At 45.3% G+C, this 19,359-nt stretch overlaps 1 long non-coding RNA gene and 21 other non-coding genes across 24 annotated transcripts in view; 17 read left to right on the forward strand and 5 right to left on the reverse strand.

The window, feature by feature from the left end:
* The window catches only part of LOC108182894 (uncharacterized), a 135,706-nt gene that overhangs the window by 97,368 nt on the left and 18,979 nt on the right, over window positions 1-19,359 (reverse strand). The window lies entirely within an intron of this gene.
* Window positions 88-159, forward strand: trnaq-cug (transfer RNA glutamine (anticodon CUG)). The gene has a single exon. It is a non-coding gene; the product is annotated as a tRNA-Gln (tRNA).
* On the forward strand, window positions 267-338 carry trnaf-gaa (transfer RNA phenylalanine (anticodon GAA)). Its single transcript has one exon. It is a non-coding gene; the product is annotated as a tRNA-Phe (tRNA).
* trnaf-gaa (transfer RNA phenylalanine (anticodon GAA)) lies at window positions 768-840 on the forward strand. Its single transcript has one exon. It is a non-coding gene; the product is annotated as a tRNA-Phe (tRNA).
* Window positions 1,221-1,293, reverse strand: trnaa-agc (transfer RNA alanine (anticodon AGC)). Its single transcript has one exon. It is a non-coding gene; the product is annotated as a tRNA-Ala (tRNA).
* On the forward strand, window positions 1,612-1,683 carry trnaq-cug (transfer RNA glutamine (anticodon CUG)). Its single transcript has one exon. It is a non-coding gene; the product is annotated as a tRNA-Gln (tRNA).
* trnaf-gaa (transfer RNA phenylalanine (anticodon GAA)) lies at window positions 1,952-2,024 on the forward strand. The gene has a single exon. It is a non-coding gene; the product is annotated as a tRNA-Phe (tRNA).
* trnaa-agc (transfer RNA alanine (anticodon AGC)) lies at window positions 2,405-2,477 on the reverse strand. The gene has a single exon. It is a non-coding gene; the product is annotated as a tRNA-Ala (tRNA).
* trnaq-cug (transfer RNA glutamine (anticodon CUG)) lies at window positions 2,794-2,865 on the forward strand. Its single transcript has one exon. It is a non-coding gene; the product is annotated as a tRNA-Gln (tRNA).
* On the forward strand, window positions 3,134-3,206 carry trnaf-gaa (transfer RNA phenylalanine (anticodon GAA)). The gene has a single exon. It is a non-coding gene; the product is annotated as a tRNA-Phe (tRNA).
* trnaa-agc (transfer RNA alanine (anticodon AGC)) lies at window positions 3,587-3,659 on the reverse strand. Its single transcript has one exon. It is a non-coding gene; the product is annotated as a tRNA-Ala (tRNA).
* Window positions 3,977-4,048, forward strand: trnaq-cug (transfer RNA glutamine (anticodon CUG)). The gene has a single exon. It is a non-coding gene; the product is annotated as a tRNA-Gln (tRNA).
* trnaf-gaa (transfer RNA phenylalanine (anticodon GAA)) lies at window positions 4,317-4,389 on the forward strand. The gene has a single exon. It is a non-coding gene; the product is annotated as a tRNA-Phe (tRNA).
* On the forward strand, window positions 5,163-5,234 carry trnaq-cug (transfer RNA glutamine (anticodon CUG)). Its single transcript has one exon. It is a non-coding gene; the product is annotated as a tRNA-Gln (tRNA).
* trnaf-gaa (transfer RNA phenylalanine (anticodon GAA)) lies at window positions 5,503-5,575 on the forward strand. Its single transcript has one exon. It is a non-coding gene; the product is annotated as a tRNA-Phe (tRNA).
* Window positions 5,956-6,028, reverse strand: trnaa-agc (transfer RNA alanine (anticodon AGC)). Its single transcript has one exon. It is a non-coding gene; the product is annotated as a tRNA-Ala (tRNA).
* Window positions 6,346-6,417, forward strand: trnaq-cug (transfer RNA glutamine (anticodon CUG)). The gene has a single exon. It is a non-coding gene; the product is annotated as a tRNA-Gln (tRNA).
* trnaf-gaa (transfer RNA phenylalanine (anticodon GAA)) lies at window positions 6,686-6,758 on the forward strand. Its single transcript has one exon. It is a non-coding gene; the product is annotated as a tRNA-Phe (tRNA).
* Window positions 7,532-7,603, forward strand: trnaq-cug (transfer RNA glutamine (anticodon CUG)). The gene has a single exon. It is a non-coding gene; the product is annotated as a tRNA-Gln (tRNA).
* On the forward strand, window positions 7,872-7,944 carry trnaf-gaa (transfer RNA phenylalanine (anticodon GAA)). The gene has a single exon. It is a non-coding gene; the product is annotated as a tRNA-Phe (tRNA).
* Window positions 8,718-8,789, forward strand: trnaq-cug (transfer RNA glutamine (anticodon CUG)). The gene has a single exon. It is a non-coding gene; the product is annotated as a tRNA-Gln (tRNA).
* On the forward strand, window positions 9,058-9,130 carry trnaf-gaa (transfer RNA phenylalanine (anticodon GAA)). The gene has a single exon. It is a non-coding gene; the product is annotated as a tRNA-Phe (tRNA).

The following is a 19,359-nucleotide window of genomic DNA, read 5'->3' on the forward strand; positions in this document are numbered from 1 at the left end:
GATTGACATTCTGCTACTTTCCTCCAAGGCTGTTTTTTTTTTTTTATTCATTCTCTTCCACCCGAGCAGCAGCGTTGAGTAATCTGAGGTTCCATGGTGTAATGGTTAGCACTCTGGACTCTGAATCCAGCGATCCGAGTTCAAATCTCGGTGGGACCTGGGTTTTTGCCAGCACTGCACAAAAAAAGCTGGAATATCATGCTAGTTGCTTAAAGGCCGGAGAATGGCAGTTCCTCTGGCCTTTCTCGGAGAGTGAGAAGAAAGTGGCCGGTTAGCTCAGTTGGGAGAGCGTTAGACTGAAGATCTAAAGGTCCCTGGTTCGATCCCGGGTTTCGGCAAAGCAGTGTTATAGTTCTGTTTTGGACACAAGGAGCAGGTGACCGAAACTCACCCAAAAAGCCTAGCAGCTTCACCCTTAAGTCCACCTGCTTCCACTTGACCAAAACGCTATCCTTTCTTCCAGATGGCCACGTCACTTCTGGTGATGATTCCAATGGCCCGATCGACAGCACTCTGCTATATATTTAGCGCTTTGATGTCCCATTGCGGACGTGTCACTGAGAATGGCAGTTCCTCTGGCCTTTCTCGGAGAGTGAGAAGAAAGTGGCCGGTTAGCTCAGCTGGTTAGAGCGTGGTGCTAATAATGCCAAAGTCGCGGGTTCGAGCTCCGTATTGGCCAAACTTTCACTCTCTTAGGAGTCAGATGCATTTTGGGGCTCTGCTCGGTCTCACAGAGATCAATGCAGCAGGAAGTACGTGTTATGGCAGCCGAAATAGCTCAGTTGGGAGAGCGTTAGACTGAAGATCTAAAGGTCCCTGGTTCGATCCCGGGTTTCGGCAAAGCAGTGTTATAGTTCTGTTTTGGACACAAGGAGCAGGTGACCGAAACTCACCCAAAAAGCCTAGCAGCTTCACCCTTAAGTCCACCTGCTTCCACTTGACCAAAACGCTATCCTTTCTTCCAGATGGCCACGTCGCTTCTGGTGATGATTCCAATGGCCCGATCGACAGCACTCTGCTATATATTTAGCGCTTTGATGTCCCATTGCGGACGTGTCACTGAATAAAAGAAAACTGTGACTTGATAGGGCTTCTGAGGTGTTGCAATGATAAGTACTACACAGGAACCGGCAAAGCTGACGTAAGAAGTTTCGCTTTCAATCCTCACGGTGCCACCAGCTTTACAATGAAAGCCAATGTGAAAGGCATGAAAACAAAAGTGGAGAATGCGGGCATCGATCCCGCTACCTCTCGCATGCTAAGCGAGCGCTCTACCATTTGAGCTAATTCCCCTAGGTGGGGTCAGTCTTGCCGATTTTTCGACGTGGTCAAAAAAGAAAAAAAATAGATCATATCTGCTGTGTTGGCCTCTTTGCCCTGCCCGCCATTTAGTCGTCAAATAGCCTGGAATAGAGCTCTTTTCTTTTGAAGGCCCTACCTGGTCCTGCTCCAGTATACGTGTGAGGAGCCCTGCATGCCGAATGACGAGTTACTCAGAAATCAATGCAAATTGGTATCGCCTTGGATTGACATTCTGCTACTTTCCTCCTAGGCTGTTTTTTTTTTTTTATTCATTCTCTTCCACCCGAGCAGCAGCGTTGAGTAATCTGAGGTTCCATGGTGTAATGGTTAGCACTCTGGACTCTGAATCCAGCAATCCGAGTTCAAATCTCGGTGGGACCTGGGTTTTTGCCAGCACTGCACAAAAAAAGCTGGAATATCATGCTAGTTCCTTAAAGGCCGGAGAATGGCAGTTCCTCTGGCCTTTCTCGGAGACGGAGAAGAAAGTGGCCGGTTAGCTCAGCTGGTTAGAGCGTGGTGCTAATAATGCCAAAGTCGCGGGTTCGAGCTCCGTATTGGCCAAACTTTCACTCTCTTAGGAGTCAGATGCATTTTGGGGCTCTGCTCGGTCTCACAGAGATCAATGCAGCAGGAAGTACGTGTTATGGCAGCCGAAATAGCTCAGTTGGGAGAGCGTTAGACTGAAGATCTAAAGGTCCCTGGTTCGATCCCGGGTTTCGGCAAAGCAGTGTTATAGTTCTGTTTTGGACACAAGGAGCAGGTGACCGAAACTCACCCAAAAAGCCTAGCAGCTTCACCCTTAAGTCCACCTGCTTCCACTTGACCAAAACGCTATCCTTTCTTCCAGATGGCCACGTCGCTTCTGGTGATGATTCCAATGGCCCGATCGACAGCACTCTGCTATATATTTAGCGCTTTGATGTCCCATTGCGGACGTGTCACTGAATAAAAGAAAACTGTGACTTGATAGGGCTTCTGAGGTGTTGCAATGATAAGTACTACACAGGAACCGGCAAAGCTGACGTAAGAAGTTTCGCTTTCAATCCTCACGGTGCCACCAGCTTTACAATGAAAGCCAATGTGAAAGGCATGAAAACAAAAGTGGAGAATGCGGGCATCGATCCCGCTACCTCTCGCATGCTAAGCGAGCGCTCTACCATTTGAGCTAATTCCCCTAGGTGGGGTCAGTCTTGCCGATTTTTCGACGTGGTCAAAAAAGAAAAAAAATAGATCATATCTGCTGTGTTGGCCTCTTTGCCCTGCCCGCCATTTAGTCGTCAAATAGCCTGGAATAGAGCTCTTTTCTTTTGAAGGCCCTACCTGGTCCTGCTCCAGTATACGTGTGAGGAGCCCTGCATGCCGAATGACGAGTTACTCAGAAATCAATGCAAATTGGTATCGCCTTGGATTGACATTCTGCTACTTTCCTCCAAGGCTGTTTTTTTTTTTATTCATTCTCTTCCACCCGAGCAGCAGCGTTGAGCAATCTGAGGTTCCATGGTGTAATGGTTAGCACTCTGGACTCTGAATCCAGCGATCCGAGTTCAAATCTCGGTGGGACCTGGGTTTTTGCCAGCACTGCACAAAAAAAGCTGGAATATCATGCTAGTTCCTTAAAGGCCGGAGAATGGCAGTTCCTCTGGCCTTTCTCGGAGAGTGAGAAGAAAGTGGCCGGTTAGCTCAGCTGGTTAGAGCGTGGTGCTAATAATGCCAAGGTCGCGGGTTCGAGCTCCGTATTGGCCAAACTTTCACTTTCTTAGGAGTCAGATGCCTTTTGGGGCTCTGCTCGGTCTCACAGAGATCAATGCAGCAGGAAGTACGTGTTATGGCAGCCGAAATAGCTCAGTTGGGAGAGCGTTAGACTGAAGATCTAAAGGTCCCTGGTTCGATCCCGGGTTTCGGCAAAGCAGTGTTATAGTTCTGTTTTGGACACAAGGAGCAGGTGACCGAAACTCACCCAAAAAGCCTAGCAGCTTCACCCTTAAGTCCACCTGCTTCCACTTGACCAAAACGCTATCCTTTCTTCCAGATGGCCACGTCGCTTCTGGTGATGATTCCAATGGCCTGATCGACAGCACTCTGCTATATATTTAGCGCTTTGATGTCCCATTGCGGACGTGTCACTGAATAAAAGAAAACTGTGACTCGATAGGGCTTCTGAGGTGTTGCAATGATAAGTACTACACAGGAACCGGCAAAGCTGACGTAAGAAGTTTCGCTTTCAATCCTCACGGTGCCACCAGCTTTACAATGAAAGCCAATGTGAAAGGCATGAAAACAAAAGTGGAGAATGCGGGCATCGATCCCGCTACCTCTCGCATGCTAAGCGAGCGCTCTACCATTTGAGCTAATTCCCCTAGGTGGGGTCAGTCTTGCCGATTTTTCGACGTGGTCAAAAAAGAAAAAAAATAGATCATATCTGCTGTGTTGGCCTCTTTGCCCTGCCCGCCATTTAGTCGTCAAATAGCCTGGAATAGAGCTCTTTTCTTTTGAAGGCCCTACCTGGTCCTGCTCCAGTATACGTGTGAGGAGCCCTGCATGCCGAATGACGAGTTACTCAGAAATCAATGCAAATTGGTATCGCCTTGGATTGACATTCTGCTACTTTCCTCCAAGGCTGTTTTTTTTTTTTATTCATTCTCTTCCACCCGAGCAGCAGCGTTGAGCAATCTGAGGTTCCATGGTGTAATGGTTAGCACTCTGGACTCTGAATCCAGCGATCCGAGTTCAAATCTCGGTGGGACCTGGGTTTTTGCCAGCACTGCACAAAAAAAGCTGGAATATCATGCTAGTCGCTTAAAGGCCGGAGAATGGCAGTTCCTCTGGCCTTTCTCGGAGAGTGAGAAGAAAGTGGCCGGTTAGCTCAGCTGGTTAGAGCGTGGTGCTAATAATGCCAAGGTCGCGGGTTCGAGCTCCGTATTGGCCAAACTTTCACTCTCTTAGGAGTCAGATGCATTTTGGGGCTCTGCTCGGTCTCACAGAGATCAATGCAGCAGGAAGTACGTTTTATGGCAGCCGAAATAGCTCAGTTGGGAGAGCGTTAGACTGAAGATCTAAAGGTCCCTGGTTCGATCCCGGGTTTCGGCAAAGCAGTGTTATAGTTCTGTTTTGGACACAAGGAGCAGGTGACCGAAACTCACCCAAAAAGCCTAGCAGCTTCACCCTTAAGTCCACCTGCTTCCACTTGACCAAAACGCTATCCTTTCTTCCAGATGGCCACGTCGCTTCTGGTGATGATTCCAATGGCCCGATCGACAGCACTCTGCTATATATTTAGCGCTTTGATGTCCCATTGCGGACGTGTCACTGAATAAAAGAAAACTGTGGCTTGATAGGGCTTCTGAGGTGTTGCAATGATAAGTACTACACAGGAACCGGCAAAGCTGACGTAAGAAGTTTCGCTTTCAATCCTCACGGTGCCACCAGCTTTACAATGAAAGCCAATGTGAAAGGCATGAAAACAAAAGTGGAGAATGCGGGCATCGATCCCGCTACCTCTCGCATGCTAAGCGAGCGCTCTACCATTTGAGCAAATTCCCCTAGGTGGGGTCAGTCTTGCCGATTTTTCGACGTGGTCAAAAACGAAAAAAAACAGATCATATCTGCTGTGTTGGCCTCTTTGCCCTGCCCGCCATTTAGTCGTCAAATAGCCTGGAATAGAGCTCTTTTCTTTTGAAGGCCCTACCTGGTCCTGCTCCAGTATACGTGTGAGGAGCCCTGCATGCCGAATGACGAGTTACTCAGAAATCATTGCAAATTGGTATCGCCTTGGATTGACATTCTGCTACTTTCCTCCAAGGCTGTTTTTTTTTATTTTTATTCATTCTCTTCCACCCGAGCAGCAGCGTTGAGCAATCTGAGGTTCCATGGTGTAATGGTTAGCACTCTGGACTCTGAATCCAGCGATCCGAGTTCAAATCTCGATGGGACCTGGGTTTTTGCCAGCTCTGCACAAAAAAAGCTGGAATATCATGCTAGTTCCTTAAAGGCCGGAGAATGGCAGTTCCTCTGGCCTTTCTCGGAGAGTGAGAAGAAAGTGGCCGGTTAGCTCAGCTGGTTAGAGCGTGGTGCTAATAATGCCAAAGTCGCGGGTTCGAGCTCCGTATTGGCCAAACTTTCACTCTCTTAGGAGTCAGATGCATTTTGGGGCTCTGCTCGGTCTCACAGAGATCAATGCAGCAGGAAGTACGTGTTATGGCAGCCGAAATAGCTCAGTTGGGAGAGCGTTAGACTGAAGATCTAAAGGTCCCTGGTTCGATCCCGGGTTTCGGCAAAGCAGTGTTATAGTTCTGTTTTGGACACAAGGAGCAGGTGACCGAAACTCACCCAAAAAGCCTAGCAGCTTCACCCTTAAGTCCACCTGCTTCCACTTGACCAAAACGCTATCCTTTCTTCCAGATGGCCACGTCGCTTCTGGTGATGATTCCAATGGCCCGATCGACAGCACTCTGCTATATATTTAGCGCTTTGATGTCCCATTGCGGACGTGTCACTGAATAAAAGAAAACTGTGACTTGATAGGGCTTCTGAGGTGTTGCAATGATAAGTACTACACAGGAACCGGCAAAGCTGACGTAAGAAGTTTCGCTTTCAATCCTCACGGTGCCACCAGCTTTACAATGAAAGCCAATGTGAAAGGCATGAAAACAAAAGTGGAGAATGCGGGCATCGATCCCGCTACCTCTCGCATGCTAAGCGAGCGCTCTACCATTTGAGCTAATTCCCCTAGGTGGGGTCAGTCTTGCCGGTTTTTCGACGTGGTCAAAAAAGAAAAAAAATAGATCATATCTGCTGTGTTGGCCTCTTTGCCCTGCCCGCCATTTAGTCGTCAAATAGCCTGGAATAGAGCTCTTTTCTTTTGAAGGCCCTACCTGGTCCTGCTCCAGTATACGTGTGAGGAGCCCTGCATGCCGAATGACGAGTTACTCAGAAATCAATGCAAATTGGTATCGCCTTGGATTGACATTCTGCTACTTTCCTCCAAGGCTGTTTTTTTTTTTTATTCATTCTCTTCCACCCGAGCAGCAGCATTGAGCAATCTGAGGTTCCATGGTGTAATGGTTAGCACTCTGGACTCTGAATCCAGCGATCCGAGTTCAAATCTCGGTGGGACCTGGGTTTTTGCCAGCACTGCACAAAAAAAGCTGGAATATCATGCTAGTTCCTTAAAGGCCGGAGAATGGCAGTTCCTCTGGCCTTTCTCGGAGAGTGAGAAGAAAGTGGCCGGTTAGCTCAGCTGGTTAGAGCGTGGTGCTAATAATGCCAAGGTCGTGGGTTCGAGCTCCGTATTGGCCAAACTTTCACTCTCTTAGGAGTCAGATGCATTTTGGGGCTCTGCTCGGTCTCACAGAGATCAATGCAGCAGGAAGTACGTGTTATGGCAGCCGAAATAGCTCAGTTGGGAGAGCGTTAGACTGAAGATCTAAAGGTCTCTGGTTCGATCCCGGGTTTCGGCAAAGCAGTCTTATAGTTCTGTTTTGGACACAAGGAGCAGGTGACCGAAACTCACCCAAAAAGCCTAGCAGCTTCACCCTTAAGTCCACCTGCTTCCACTTGACCAAAACGCTATCCTTTCTTCCAGATGGCCACGTCGCTTCTGGTGATGATTCCAATGGCCCGATCGACAGCACTCTGCTATATATTTAGCGCTTTGATGTCCCATTGCGGACGTGTCACTGAATAAAAGAAAACTGTGGCTTGATAGGGCTTCTGAGGTGTTGCAATGATAAGTACTACACAGGAACCGGCAAAGCTGACGTAAGAAGTTTCGCTTTCAATCCTCACGGTGCCACCAGCTTTACAATGAAAGCCAATGTGAAAGGCATGAAAACAAAAGTGGAGAATGCGGGCATCGATCCCGCTACCTCTCGCATGCTAAGCGAGCGCTCTACCATTTGAGCAAATTCCCCTAGGTGGGGTCAGTCTTGCCGATTTTTCGACGTGGTCAAAAACGAAAAAAAACAGATCATATCTGCTGTGTTGGCCTCTTTGCCCTGCCCGCCATTTAGTCGTCAAATAGCCTGGAATAGAGCTCTTTTCTTTTGAAGGCCCTACCTGGTCCTGCTCCAGTATACGTGTGAGGAGCCCTGCATGCCGAATGACGAGTTACTCAGAAATCATTGCAAATTGGTATCGCCTTGGATTGACATTCTGCTACTTTCCTCCAAGGCTGTTTTTTTTTATTTTTATTCATTCTCTTCCACCCGAGCAGCAGCGTTGAGCAATCTGAGGTTCCATGGTGTAATGGTTAGCACTCTGGACTCTGAATCCAGCGATCCGAGTTCAAATCTCGATGGGACCTGGGTTTTTGCCAGCTCTGCACAAAAAAAGCTGGAATATCATGCTAGTTCCTTAAAGGCCGGAGAATGGCAGTTCCTCTGGCCTTTCTCGGAGAGTGAGAAGAAAGTGGCCGGTTAGCTCAGCTGGTTAGAGCGTGGTGCTAATAATGCCAAAGTCGCGGGTTCGAGCTCCGTATTGGCCAAACTTTCACTCTCTTAGGAGTCAGATGCATTTTGGGGCTCTGCTCGGTCTCACAGAGATCAATGCAGCAGGAAGTACGTGTTATGGCAGCCGAAATAGCTCAGTTGGGAGAGCGTTAGACTGAAGATCTAAAGGTCCCTGGTTCGATCCCGGGTTTCGGCAAAGCAGTGTTATAGTTCTGTTTTGGACACAAGGAGCAGGTGACCGAAACTCACCCAAAAAGCCTAGCAGCTTCACCCTTAAGTCCACCTGCTTCCACTTGACCAAAACGCTATCCTTTCTTCCAGATGGCCACGTCGCTTCTGGTGATGATTCCAATGGCCCGATCGACAGCACTCTGCTATATATTTAGCGCTTTGATGTCCCATTGCGGACGTGTCACTGAATAAAAGAAAACTGTGGCTTGATAGGGCTTCTGAGGTGTTGCAATGATAAGTACTACACAGGAACCGGCAAAGCTGACGTAAGAAGTTTCGCTTTCAATCCTCACGGTGCCACCAGCTTTACAATGAAAGCCAATGTGAAAGGCATGAAAACAAAAGTGGAGAATGCGGGCATCGATCCCGCTACCTCTCGCATGCTAAGCGAGCGCTCTACCATTTGAGCAAATTCCCCTAGGTGGGGTCAGTCTTGCCGATTTTTCGACGTGGTCAAAAACGAAAAAAAACAGATCATATCTGCTGTGTTGGCCTCTTTGCCCTGCCCGCCATTTAGTCGTCAAATAGCCTGGAATAGAGCTCTTTTCTTTTGAAGGCCCTACCTGGTCCTGCTCCAGTATACGTGTGAGGAGCCCTGCATGCCGAATGACGAGTTACTCAGAAATCATTGCAAATTGGTATCGCCTTGGATTGACATTCTGCTACTTTCCTCCAAGGCTGTTTTTTTTTATTTTTATTCATTCTCTTCCACCCGAGCAGCAGCGTTGAGCAATCTGAGGTTCCATGGTGTAATGGTTAGCACTCTGGACTCTGAATCCAGCGATCCGAGTTCAAATCTCGGTGGGACCTGGGTTTTTGCCAGCTCTGCACAAAAAAAGCTGGAATATCATGCTAGTTCCTTAAAGGCCGGAGAATGGCAGTTCCTCTGGCCTTTCTCGGAGAGTGAGAAGAAAGTGGCCGGTTAGCTCAGCTGGTTAGAGCGTGGTGCTAATAATGCCAAAGTCGCGGGTTCGAGCTCCGTATTGGCCAAACTTTCACTCTCTTAGGAGTCAGATGCATTTTGGGGCTCTGCTCGGTCTCACAGAGATCAATGCAGCAGGAAGTACGTGTTATGGCAGCCGAAATAGCTCAGTTGGGAGAGCGTTAGACTGAAGATCTAAAGGTCCCTGGTTCGATCCCGGGTTTCGGCAAAGCAGTGTTATAGTTCTGTTTTGGACACAAGGAGCAGGTGACCGAAACTCACCCAAAAAGCCTAGCAGCTTCACCCTTAAGTCCACCTGCTTCCACTTGACCAAAACGCTATCCTTTCTTCCAGATGGCCACGTCGCTTCTGGTGATGATTCCAATGGCCCGATCGACAGCACTCTGCTATATATTTAGCGCTTTGATGTCCCATTGCGGACGTGTCACTGAATAAAAGAAAACTGTGACTTGATAGGGCTTCTGAGGTGTTGCAATGATAAGTACTACACAGGAACCGGCAAAGCTGACGTAAGAAGTTTCGCTTTCAATCCTCACGGTGCCACCAGCTTTACAATGAAAGCCAATGTGAAAGGCATGAAAACAAAAGTGGAGAATGCGGGCATCGATCCCGCTACCTCTCGCATGCTACTGCAGCATCCCGTCTACAGAGCCAAAGTAAGCCCAAAGTAAGCCCACATGAGCCAATCACGTCTCACCTCGGTGGCTTACTTTTGACCAATAGAGTTTAACCCCTGTGGCTTACTTTTGACCAATCACGTTTGTCTTTGCGCTGACGTCATTTCGACCAATCACGTTTCACTTCAGTGGCTTACTTTTGACCAATCGCATTTCTTTTTGCTGTGACGTATGTTTGACCAATCGCGTTTCTCCTCGATGGCTTACTTTTGACCAATCACACGACGCTTTTATTATAATCGTCATCTTTGAATCAGGTAAGCCAGGTGTAACACTACTTTATTATTAGTTTATTATTAGTTTATTATACTGTGTGTATTTCTGTTAAATAATAAGTTACAATCGACAGCAAGTTAACATTATAACAGATGTTTTCTTTATAACTTGTAAAACGGTAATGTTTCCCATGATAAATACAGAGCAACATGTCGCTAGTGATCAGAAAAGGTGGAATCATCGCCATTTGGTTAAATGATTAAACAAAATGTTCTGATATTTGTTTAGAATAATAATGCCCCCCTTCGACCTAGCAATATTGGACCCTATAATCGCGGTGTACACTCTAAAAAGTTAACGTTACTGTACTTAAATGTACAGTTACAGTTACTTATAATGTAATTGCATGAAATACAGAGTTAAACAGTTTTTTCTTAAACATTTAATTTAGCAAATAATTCTATAATTTTAAAATAATTCTATTTTAGGTAAAACAAAGTTATATTTATAAAGACGACTGCACAAACTTTAAAAACATTTGAGTTTAACACTTGTTTATGACAATATATGATATATATTTAGTAATTAGATTGTATTGTATTTTATAAATCTATTGTAAAAATATTATAAGCATATATTGTATTTTGTTTATTTTATTACTTGTGTTTTCAGATATATTACACAACAGAATAGTTATATTAAATAGCTGAAGTACAAACATTTTATTTATAAAAGTCATAATGTAAAGACTTAAGAGTTTAATGTGTATATTATAACTTAATGTTTTAATTTCTGTTGTTTCTCATTTATTTATATGGATTTTAAGTTGTACTACCATGCATATATTAGGCATATGTGTAGAAAATTCACCAGAAGTCCATTTTATGGTCATGGTCATATTTACTACTGCAATAATATGGATTATATCTACCTTGTTAAATTATTGTTTCACACTTAATGTAAATGTATCTTTCTGATTGCTCTAGGTAATGTTCTCTCTAATGTTTTTTTTTTTTTTTCAGAAAAATGTACGCATACCCGATTTTCCGCCGCCAATCAGCGACATCAAGCAGACTCCTCTTGGGGCCATCTGCAGAGGCAGAGCGCCTTGTAAGCAGGGAGTCTGGAAGGGCCAAACCCAAGGAAGAGGTGCTGGCAGAGGCCACTGCTTTCGTCAGCAGCAATGGTGGAGACTCCAGTGACCAGTTTTTAGTTCTGGCTCACTGCAAGATTCAGTTTGGCAAGTACCAGGGCCAAAGATTTAGATGGCTCCTAGAGCATGCTCTGGGGTATGCGGTGTACCTGGTGCTTAGCATTTCTGATGAGAAGCTGCAGACAACACCCTTGTCAGAAAACAAACACCTGTTTCTTCAGTACACTTCCTCCATCAGGGAGATTGCAGAAGAAGTAGAGAAGTACCAGAGGAAACAGGAAATGCAAGCAGAAGCCAGGGCAAAAGGAGATACAGGGTGCTTGATGGTGGAGTTTGGTGACTTTAAGGGCCGGTCCATGAAAGATGTGTTTGAGGACCAGAGCAAGGAGGCCCAAGCCCTCATCAGGTACCTGGTTAAGGCAGATGCCAGGCCAAAAACCAACATGGCACTTTTCAAGACGTATGTCCTGAAAAGACTGGCTTCTGCTGCTGCCTCTGCACCTCCACCTGCAGCATCCAGTGTCTCTGCACCTCCACCTGCAGCATCCAGTGTCCCTGCTCCTCCACCTGCAGCCATCCAAACAGGTGTACAGCAGACTGCCACTGTGAAATCGCTGTTGGCAAGGGGCAAGCACTTGTCTCCTTCACAGCTGGCAAAAAAACTGATGTCACCTGTTAAACCCTGTAAGTAGGAGAGTGAATACTGAGCATGATACAGAATTATCCCAACAGCAGTTATATATGTGTTTATTTATTGTTATGTCAAACTTTCTGTTTCCAGATCCAAAACTGCAGTCCACTGTATCTCCTCCTACAGCAGAACCCCCAGCCAAACGTATGGCCCAAAGGCAGCTTTTTACTACTGGTAAGTAAGCACCATCGTATTGTACATTTGGCTGTGTGTATTTTTCACAGTAATATTTTTAAGATTTATGCTCCAGGCACTTCCAGATCCACAGCTGAAGATGATGAAGAACTGGTGTTTGCTGCATCACAATGTGAAGCACAGCTCTTTGCAGGTGTGGCACACGACACAAATGAAAATGTTATAACAATATTTTGTGAAAACACACTAAGTATTTTTTTTTACAAAAAATAATGAATCAAATTTTTATCTACAGTACAGAGTTGTCACATCATGCCTCAAGCGGGATGCATTCTTTGAGTGCACTTCTTCAAAACCTTAAGGATGTTCAAAGGTTTCAGTGTATTTATTTGCGTTTCCGAACTAATCATTATTGAACATTCATCAGATAACTTTTCCACGTCGCTTGCTCTTCATTACTCACTCTCTTAGATGGTGGTGATTCATTGCTGTCATTATCAGCTGAGCAGTTTTTCCTTACTGTATCTGTGTGCATGCTTCATGTCTTTGTGCTTCAATAATTTATACTAATCATGCCTCATTTTACTTACTCCATTTCATATGATTCTCATTCGCAGAGAATTGTGTTAATTCCATATCCCTTTCATCAATAAAGTGCACACTAATTTCTTTGCTTTCTAACAGTACCATTCTCTTAACTTGTATTTCTAAGTATACCCATATTAATAATAATACTTATCCAAAACTATTGCTTCACTGGCTGTTCATGGGCATAATTTGTGGCACCTTACTATCAAAAGCAACAGTCATCATAATATTGTTAACCATAAATTGTTTGTTACTATTCACTCAGAGGCCTGTGCCAATCCGTCTCCATCAGCGGAAACAGCAAAAACACCAGATCTTCAACATCATCAGCCACCAGTTGAGCTTCCTGTTCACTGGAAAGATCAGCTTCCCCCTTTCCAGCATGAGTGGATCCGGAACACGGTATTTAAAACAAACTTAAAAACCGGCAAGCCAGAGCTAGTGTCCCAGCTGAAGCTTTGGTGGTATCCTCCCCAGCCCCCTCTAATTAACACGCAGCCACCTGCCTCTCCTGACCTCTTCTTCTGCCGACCACTTTTTCTGTGGATGCCGCTGAAGATGTGGTTGTTTCCACTTGTCTGTGTTCGCCTAAGCTGTGGTAAGCACAGACTAACAGCTGCTGGAATTTACCGCACGGTGCGCAAGGTCCTCGACATCGACGGCTGGTACGACCTTGCCACTGAGTATCTGGAGTGCAAGCGGTGCAAAAAGAAGTATCCTGCCTGGTCCGAGGACATCTTAGGACAGCTGGATATTGGCCACCGTAGTCAGTTCCCAGCTTTGCTGACATACAGGTAATTCATAATGCCAATATTTTAATTGTGTTAATTTTTAGCAAACAAAGCATTTCCCTGATTATAATGTTGTTTCCTTAGATACTCATGTGACAACCGGGTAGTTATAATGATGAGGGAGAGGACACTGGGCAACAGTGTGACTCAGCTTTTCAAAAAGCTGATGGAGCAACACAGTGAGGCATGGACACAGCGAGTCTTGCAGTACCTGACTGCCTGTGAACCATTCACAAGGTCCTCCCTTGTGCAACCTCCTGTGTTTGCTGAGCCTCCCCTCTTACCTGCCATACCCAAACCTAAGTGGCTGTTAGCCGTCTATGCCAGGGATGTTCTGGGGCGACTGCACGAGGTCAAAGCCAAAATCACCTCCGTCTTTGGCTGTGTTCTAAAGATGGACTCCACAAAAAAGGTATGTTTATATCCAGACATTTGCCAGATATGGATATGTGTGCGTACATATTTAACACAGTTTTATTTTTCCTAATAGATCACAAAGAAACTTGCAGGTGCTGCTGCGGGAACAGCTGCCTGGTGCACTAATGTGGGGAACGAACACGGTCAAGTCCTTGTCTCTGTGCTGTCAGCTGCCGAGGGTCATGGACTGGACCCAATGGCGGCCGGGCTGATGAAGCGTTACCGGGAGGCAGGAGAGGCAGCCCCGAAAGTAATGTACGTGGACAGAGATTGCTGCAGTCAGCACGGCCAGTCTCCGGTGAAGATCATGTTTCGGGAGTGGGATGAGCTTGAAGTGCGCCTTGACATCTGGCATTTTATGCGCCGGTTTGCTGCAGGTGTCACGACAGAAGCTCATCCGCTCTACGGGATCTTCATGGCACGTCTGTCCACGTGCATCTTTCAGTGGGATCCAGAAGATGTGGCCGCTCTTCGCCAGGCAAAGGAAGGTGAGCTGGCGGCAAAAAAGACTGGCCACATTTCACAAACGGCTCTCAGTGCTCGCATAAACCGGAGGGAGCTAGCACTGCACTGCCGTAGGAGGACCAGAGGTGTGGAGGAGACCACCTGTCTGATTGGAAAGCTGTTGGACCATTTTGACAGCGAGCATGGGAAGGACACTCTGGGTGTTCCTCTGCTGGACCACGAACGGATCCAGCAGATATGGAAGGAACAGCAGAAGCATGTACAGTGCATTCAAGACCCAGAGAACTTTCCACTGTACATGAAGACAGGGACACTGAAGAAAGGCAGTGTGGAGCTGTGTTGTTACAGGTGTGCCCGTGGCTCTACATCTTTGGAGTCCTTCCACCTCCACCTAAACCGTTTTATTCCAGGTATTACATACATTTGGATCGTTTTATTTTGTAAAACATATAAGCACTGTGATAACTTCCATTACTTTAATGTAACATTATTAAACATTTAAATAACATTTGTGATGTTATCAGCATTGACAAAGCTGTCTTGCCTGACAAGTAACTCTGTTTATAATGACAATAATTTAAATGTTAGTACATAACCTAATAACATGTTAATTAATTCTTCACATATTTTTAACTATTTTAATTTCCAGGGACCAGTGCCAGTGATGCGCATTTTCAGGCCTATCTCCTTGAGGGCTTGATGCGCTGGAATGATGACCGGATGAAAAGCACCATAAAAGGAGCATCCTCCATACGGTCATATGGCAGTGCCATGAGAGAGGCTGTGGACAGGCTTAGCCGAGCAGTCTTAGGGAAGCCCTGGGATAACCGTTATCACCCTCCTGGAGCATATACAGGCAAGAAATTCATTAACTAGTTGTTATATAAGTGATTTATTAAGCTTTAATGTACTTCACAAAATGTTTATCTAAATATTTACTTTATTATTAGTTTTATTTCATATATGTTTTTTTTATTGTTTTATTCTTTAAGGTGAATTGCTGGGAATAGAGTACCTTTACAGCCAGACCGGCAAAACCCTGACTCCGGTGCTCCAGAACCCAGAGGAGGAAGACAGGCTGGTGGAGGAAGTAGATGACGAGGATCTACAAGATGAGGGGTTTGAGGAGGAGATCATGGAGGACATCACAGTTCCAGTGCTGTATGAGGATGACCCCTGCCGTGATCTCAGAAACAGCCCCTCATCTTCGCCTCTGCCTCAGTCCCCAGCATCACTGGCTGAGCCGTCCACATCAGCTGGTGGAGAAGGACAGCTTCCTAGCCCAGCCCCCTCAGTGCCGTCACAGCCATCCGACTCTGGAGACAGTCTCTCTGTTGAGGCTCAGGTAAGATACATTAAGAACTTAATTTGATTTAGTCTTTTTTTATTCCACATATACTAAATTTATTCTGTATTTACCAGGGAGTAGTCATTGGACCTGATGGCATTGCTGGGTGGGACAAGGTCCAGGATCTGGCTGCTTATTTGGTAGGTCTTCGTGAGGCTCCTTACCTCACTGACCTGCAGGTGACAGAGGCCATCCAGCTGTGGACAGCTCTCCTGGATGTTGATAAACAGCGCATCAACTACCAGCCTCGACATCAGCCTCAGCTGACGCATGGGCGCTTTAAGGCACCGAAGCGCTCCGGAGTCACTCCAGGTGTGGAGAGTGTCAAGCGCTGTCTGATTGGACATCTTGGGGGTCCAGCACAGTTGCTTAGCACCAGCCGCTTGGTTGAGGCCATTTGTACAAAGCTGTGTGCCGTACACAAGTCCACTTCCAAGAAGGCTGGTGTTCGCACCCCCAGGTGGTCTAAAATCCTGACCGATTATCACCACATCCGGGATCTGGTGCTTGGCAGTCACAGGCTGATGGATGAAACTGTGATCCAGCTTTTTGAGCAAAACCAGAAGACGCTCGTTCAGTGGTAAGCAAAGCACATTATTTTCTTTAAATTACCTGAATACTTCTAAATTAATATATATGAATAATACATATCATTTATTATCAGGTTTCAACGGAGGCAAAAGGATCAGGAAATGAGTGTACTCACTCAGGGACTGACTCCACTTAATCCAATTGCTGTGGCAGATACGCAGCTTCCTTTGCCGAGGGAAAAATTGGACGAGGCACCGTCAACATCAGGCCCCAAACACCAGTTTGTCTTTCCTCCAAATAAAGAAGGACAGGCACCTCTTCTTCGACCTGGTCGAAAGTCTGCTTCTGCAACCACCACAGTTTGCTCCTTCCTGCCAGATGCCACCACGGTGTGCTCCTTCCCACCGGCCCCCACGACGGTATGCCCCATCGCGCCAACCCCCACCACAGTCTGCCACATTGCACCGGCCCCTACCATAGTGTGCCCCGTCACACCGCCCTTCACTACAGTGCGCCCCATCTCGCCAGCCTCCACCACAGTGTGCCCCATCATACCAGCCTCCACCACAGTGCGCCCTATTGCGCCAGCCCCCACCACAGTGCGCCCCATTTTGTCTGCCCCCACCACGGTGTGCTCCTTTCCACTGGCCCCCAGCACGGTGTGCCCCATTGCACCACCCCCCACAGCACCAGGTGTTGTGCAGCCCATTTCAGGACCTGGATCATTGTTTGGCACACTTGTTTTTAACCCAGACATGAGTGTGTCAATGGTGATTCCATCATTTGCTGCACCAACATCCAGTGCAGTCCCAGCTTCACCTGCACCTGCTGTTCCTTCACCTGCACCTGCTGTTCCTCCACCTGCACCACCTGCACCTGCTGTTCCTCCACCTGCACCTGCGCCTGCTGTTCCTGTGTCCCGTTACACCCAGAGGAACAGGCGCAGACGGGAACAGGAGAAGGAAAGTGGAGTCCACACAAGGAAGTATGTGCGTGCGGTTACTTTTAATGTTTGCAGCAAATGTGGGCAACCCAAGACTAAGGAGTTTGGCCATAGCCGATTTGGTAATGCCACATTTTGCCTGCAAACTTCAAATGGCAAATCCTTAGAGGACTGGTTGGCAGAACAGCACCAGCAAAATTAAAGGACAAACTCCAGCTCCAGAATAAAGTACAAATTGCTGTATATATTTTTGTAAATGTTACATGTGTACTCTCTCTCTCTCATTTTATTTAATTTTTGTGTGTTAATATGTAGCCTTTTAAAGTAGCACTTTATAGACTTTATAGACTTTTATATTACATAGGCCCACTCTTATTTTGTCTTGTGTGTACTTATTTAATATTTGTGTGAATTTTATGTAAAAATATATTTATATTTCTTAAAAAAAATAACATTTTATACATTGCTTAAATACTATATTGTATATATTACGTTCCCCTACTCTTGCATTTTATTATTTATTTATATTATTGTTTAATATATTGTGTGTATAAAATAAATAAATAAATAAATATTTTTATTGTTTTTATATAATGTGTTTAATAAATAAATATATATTGTATTGTTTTTATTTATTGTATATTATATAGTTTATATATTAAGATATGTTTTTATTTTGTTTTTTACATTTTTTACATTGTTTTGTTTGCGATTTTAATATTTGTATTAATTTTAATAAACCATTTTGCATATTACCTGTTTTTGTGTGCATTCATTTAAAGTTATTATTACATAAAGAAATATAACATATATTTATATATATATATATATATATATATATATATATATATATATATATATATATATATATATATTTTATATATATATTAATACATAAATATATATATATATATATATATATATATATATATATATATATATATATAAAATGTACTTATGTATACATAAGCATGCATACTTATGTTTAATTGAAACATTTTCATTCATTTTTAATTAACGTAATAAGCTTTTTAAGAACAATATCCACATAATATTAGTAATATTAATATACTTGCATGTGTTATGTCAGTAAAATTTGAATAAGAGCGCAGCTGATTGGCTACGCTGAAACCGACACTGATTGGATATTGTGTTACACAGATCGTGTATTTGAATCCAGCACGCAAAAAATGACACTTAGAATGACATGCAATATGCAACCAAAATACCACATTATGCACAGTCACAAAGCCGCGAACACTACTGCAAGCGAAATTTGTCGCATTTTTCCGTTTTTTGCGACTTGTTCGCTTGCGAGTGAGCGAGAAGATTGGGCCCCTTCCTTTGCGCAGCGAGAGCTCTACCATTTGAGCTAATTCCCCTAGGTGGGGTCAGTCTTGCCGATTTTTCGACGTGGTCAAAAAAAAAAAAAAAAAGATCACATCTGCTCTGTGGTGGCCTCTTTGCCCTGCCCACCATTTATTCGTCAAATTGCCTGGAATAGCACTCTTTTCTTTTGAAGGCCCTACCTGGTCCTGCTCCAATATACGTGTGAGGAGCCCTGCATGCCGAATGACGAGTTACTCAGAAATCAATGCAAATTGGCAGCGCCTTGGATTGACATTCTGCTACTTTCCTCCAAGGCTGTTTGGAGAAGGCCGGAGAATGACAGTTACTCTGGCCTTTCTAAGAATGTGAGCAGAACGTGGCCGGTTAGCTCAGCAGGTTAGGGCGTGGTGCTAATAACGCCAAGGTCACGGGTTCTAGCGCCGTATTGGCCAACCTTTTACTCTCTTAGGACTCAGACGCATTTTAGGGCTCTGCTCGGTCTCACAGACATCCATGCTGCAGGAAAGCTGTGTCATGGCAGCTAATTCCCCTTGGTGCGGTCAAACTTGCCTGGAATAGCGCTCTTTTCTTTTGAAGGCTCTACCAGGTCCTGCTCCAGTAAACGTGTGAGGAGCCCTGCATGCCGAATGACGAGTTACTAAGAAATCAATACAAATTGGCACTACCTTGGATTGACATTCTGCTACTTTCCTTCCAACGTTGTCATACATTTAACCTAAAATCAACCAAATATCAACGTCTGATGATGTTACAGCTTGACATTTGTGGACGTTGCCACTATGACATCTATAAGATGTTGGATTTTGGCTGCCATACCTAACAAATAAATGTCAGTATTTGACGTCAATATGTTGGTTGGTCAACGCAGTGGTGCAGTAGGTAGTGCTGTCGCCTCACATCAAGAAGTTCGCTGGTTTGAGCCTCGCTTGGGTCTGTTGGCATTTCTGTGTGGAGTTTGCATGTTCTCCCTGGGTTCGCGAGGGTTTCCTCCGGGTGCTCGGGTTTTCCCCCACAGTCCAAAGACATGTGGTACAGGTGAATTGGGTAAGCTAAATTGTCCGTAGTGTATGAGTGTGAATAAGAGTGTATGGGTGTTTTTCAGAGATGGGTTGCGGCTGGAATAGCATCCGCA

This window comes from Danio rerio, chromosome 3, assembly GCF_052040795.2.
Source record: "Danio rerio strain M-AB ecotype USA chromosome 3, GRCz13ab, whole genome shotgun sequence".
Classification (NCBI taxonomy): Eukaryota; Metazoa; Chordata; class Actinopteri; order Cypriniformes; family Danionidae; genus Danio; species Danio rerio.